Source organism: Austrofundulus limnaeus, unplaced genomic scaffold, assembly GCF_001266775.1.
Source record: "Austrofundulus limnaeus strain Quisiro unplaced genomic scaffold, Austrofundulus_limnaeus-1.0 Scaffold953, whole genome shotgun sequence".
Taxonomy (NCBI): domain Eukaryota; kingdom Metazoa; phylum Chordata; class Actinopteri; order Cyprinodontiformes; family Rivulidae; genus Austrofundulus; species Austrofundulus limnaeus.
In genome coordinates, this window is record NW_013953355.1 from 84,111 (window position 1) to 88,252 (window position 4,142).

Genomic DNA, 4,142 nt, shown 5'->3' on the forward strand with positions numbered 1-4,142 from the left:
TAAAAAATTCTCTTAAAATTCCAATTAAAATTGGATGGAAACAAAAGTAATGTCACTGCTAAAATTGAAAAAAAAAAAAGGGCACCTCGAGTTGTTGTTGCAAAGGTAGCTCAGACACAACCAGTGACTCCAACCCCTAGCAAATCAGTGACGAACAGTATTCTGACATTGCATTTTGGTGTCAACTGGGAACACTTGGAACCGCAATGAAGCAGGTACAAAAAAGGGCTGGTTCCATGAATCTGGCCTAATGGAAATGGCTTGGAACCATACCAAGCCATACCAACACTACACTAAGCGGCACTAGTGGAAAAGGAGCATATGTGACCCTAAACCCAACCACCCCAGTACATACCTGACCGTAAACCCAACCACCCCAGTATATACTTGGCCCTAAACCCAACTACCTCAGTACATACCTGACCCTAAACCCAGCCAACTCAGTACATACCTGACCCTAAACCCAGCCAACTCAGTACATACCTGACCCTAAATCTGACCACCCCAGTACATACCTGACCCTAAACCCTACCACCCCAGTACATACCTGACCCTAAACCCGACCACCCTAGTACATTCCTGACCCTAAACCCGACCACCCCAGTACATACCTGACCCTAAATCTGACCACCCCAGTACATTCCTGACCCTAAATCCGACCACCCCAGTACATACCTGACCCTAAACCACCCCACCTGCCCCTACTTCAATTCACACCTTGTTCTAAACCCTTCCTTAAAATAGCATCTGTATCTGTAGGGACCAGGATTTGGTCTCCATAAGGAGCATTGGGTCAACACAAGGCTGTTTTTCTGTAAAATGGTCCTCATGGTGTATCAAATAGGCATCCACACAAACAGACTAAGACTCACTGAGCAAATATTTCATCATGTTTCGGCAGGAGAGAACAGAGTCAAGGCCTCAGTCCGCCTGCTGACATCTTTTTATTCAAGGTCAGATTTTATTGGTTTGTGTGTTCAGTYCTATTAACACACATTCTGCCACTTGACAGATCATCGTTCTTCTATAATCACTTTCTTTTAAAAGTGTGCCCACATGATGCCTGCCTTATCTTGTTTTGCTCCCACCTTAGCAGCCGGCCCCACCTATATAATTTAATCTGCTGGAGTACACTTCAGGTATGAATAACAGCAGATTGGATTATTTATAATAAATATTCCTTATCAGGGTGTTTTTTAAGACCTGGACATTTCTGTCATAGCTTCTGTGTAGAAGTCATGGTACAACTGTGGTGACAGAAAAACAAAACTAAGTTTAGACATCTGTAAAACTTTCTTTTATACAGAAGAGGGTTAGAGCCACAGAGCAAAAAGTATATATATTTTTTCATGGATTTTGATTTTTTTTTTTTCTCAAAATCCCCCACAAAAAAACTCCAGGGGAAAAAAAAAACTCTGATGGTCCTAATCTTTTTCTATAATTTTAAGAGAAAATTTGTTGCACTGTTTTATTTTGAACTTGTTTCAAATTCAAACGACAGAACGGTGAGTCTGAGAACTCCTGCGATTGTTTGGAGACATGCTGGACTGTCATCTGCAGATGTCCCCTGCAGTGGCAGCACAGTGAGGAACTGGAACAGGAAGTGCTCAGGTGGGGTCCTGTCCCTGGTCCAGCTGCAGGTTGAGGCTGTAGACTCTGCTCTCCTGACTGTGTCTATTCAGTACCCAATCTTTGTCCACCTGTGGTCCTGTTGCCCTGCTTCACCTGCCAGTGTGAGGGGTGGGATGTCTGTTTATGTATTATAATGCTGTCTGTTCCAGGAGGATTTGAACATTATTCATTTTTGTAGCTTTTATCATTTTTATTCCTGCTTTCTTGTTTTTCCTCCCCTGACAGAAGGTAGATATTTCTGTAATATTATTGCTCTCTCTTTGTCTCTCGTGTTATGAAAGGCTTTTCTTGTGCTCAAGTTTACGATGGGAAATTAAAAACTGTAACAACTTGACACTGCCTACTGTGTTATTTTTTTTGTTTGTTTGTTTTTATGTTCATGCAAATGCTATGGGTTCACTGGGTCTGTAGAGAGATTCTTCTGCTTTGCATCACCACAATTTGTTGTGTGGCAAACAAACAGAAACACATGACCAAACTCAATTTCAGGTTTGTCACTGGAACAGTTTTAATGTTTCAGATGTATATCCAATCAAAAAGCTTGTGCTGTTTTTTATAAATTTTAAACAATGACAAATACAGTTTTATATAACTTCTGTTTTACATTCAAATCATGAAATTAAACTTTTTTTTCCRCTCTGAAAGCCATCGACCTTCAAACTTTTTCACAGCTTCATACACAGAAGTTGAATTAAAAACATTTATCATTTCCCAACGGCTCCTATTCAAATCCATTTCCATGCAGTCAAATTCATTCCAGTACAATCAGATGGCATAGAGTGGGATATTAAAATAAAAGTGACCAACTTTTTTTTCTGTTTTGTTTCATAACCTGGAACTTGATTACATTTTTAACTTGATTAAAAAGAAAGCGCAGAAACACAAAGTTCTCCTGATTAATGAATTTAAATTAGGGGTGATGTTTTTAAAGCCGTTAGGCAATAAAAAAAATTGAAAAGGGGTTGTGTGCAAATTTAGATACACCCAAGCTCAACACTTTGTGTTTCCATCTTCTGCATCAGGTCTCCTCGTGTCCATCTTCATGTCCTCAGACCAYTTAACCTGGACTTTTTTATTTGTCCTTCATAACCAAACATCTGCAGCTCCTTTTAGTTAGATACTGCTTGTCTCCAACAATCTTCGAATCAAACCAGAGATTCTCAGATGAACTAAGGCCTGAGATTTGACTGGACCAGTCCAGGACTTTTGCTTGGTTCAGGTCTAGTGTAATGTGACTTTAGCAGGGTGTGTATAAGGTCATTGTCCTGCTGGAAGGTGGACCTCTGGTCAAGTTTCAGATCTCTGGAAGAGTCGTACATGCCCTGAAGACTTTTACTCCAGCCTTCTTTAACTTTGTCTAGTTTATCTGCTGGTGGAAAACATCCCCACATCATGATGCTGCCACCGCCATGCTTCACTGTAGGATGATTTTCTCAACATGATGCTGCCCMCAATATGCTTCCTTGTATCACGACTTTGGGATCAGTAGTGTTTTTGAATTTGAATTTATCTTTCAAATCAAAGCAGCAAGGACGGGTAAGAATGTTTTCTCTGTACATGAAAGCCTTTCACAAAATGTCACATTTACAAATGCAGCACACGTGAAAATGTTTCCTTTGTGGAGGTCAGTCGCTGAAGATTTGTTTTTGAGTTGGCCAATGCAAAGCATGTTGGAACAACTCTCCATGCATAAAGGGTTCAATTTAAAAATACTTCAGACAAACAAACGTGCTTTACTTTCTTTTTAGAATAAATAAAACCACACATCATCTACATAACTGCAGAGGGCAGAAAGCTCTGCCCCTTTCCTTTAGAAACTGAATCAGCTGAAACAAATTTAGAGTTGGACAAAGTTGTCAGGATGATGAATCTGTTAGGAGGTGGATGTTTGAAAAGTTCCTGATAATAATAGCTGTGCTGCAGTAAACACACACATCAGAAATGTGAGTTAGCCAGTCAACTGATCCATAAAGGGACAGCTAGTCAGTCAGTCAGGACTTACTAAATCTAGTCAGCTAACTAGCAGCTGTTTCACCTGTTTCAGTCTCTAAAGTTTAGGGCAGAGCTTTCTGCCCTCTGCAGTTATGTAGATGATGTGTGGTTTTATTTATTCTAAAAAGAAAGTAAAGCACATGTTTGTTTGTCTGAAGTATTTTTAAATTGAACCCTTTATGCATGGAGAGTTGTTCCAACATGCTTTGCATTGGTCAACTCAAAAAAAAAATACTTTGATTCATGAGTTGCTGCTAGGTTTTTTTTTGGTCATTTGTGTTTGTTATGAAATTGTTCTTAAATTTAATTTCACTTGACATTAAAAAGTCTTTAAAATCTTAAATTTAACTTGCTTTAAACTGTAGGAACCCTGGAGAGGTGAAACATGAAGGTTTCAGCCAGTTTGTCCTGCTAGCTAGCTCAACTAGCCCCAGGTAACACTAGTTAGCTGACTAGATTTAGTAAGTCCTGACTGACTGACTAGCTGTCCCTTTATGGATCAGTTGACTGGCTAACTC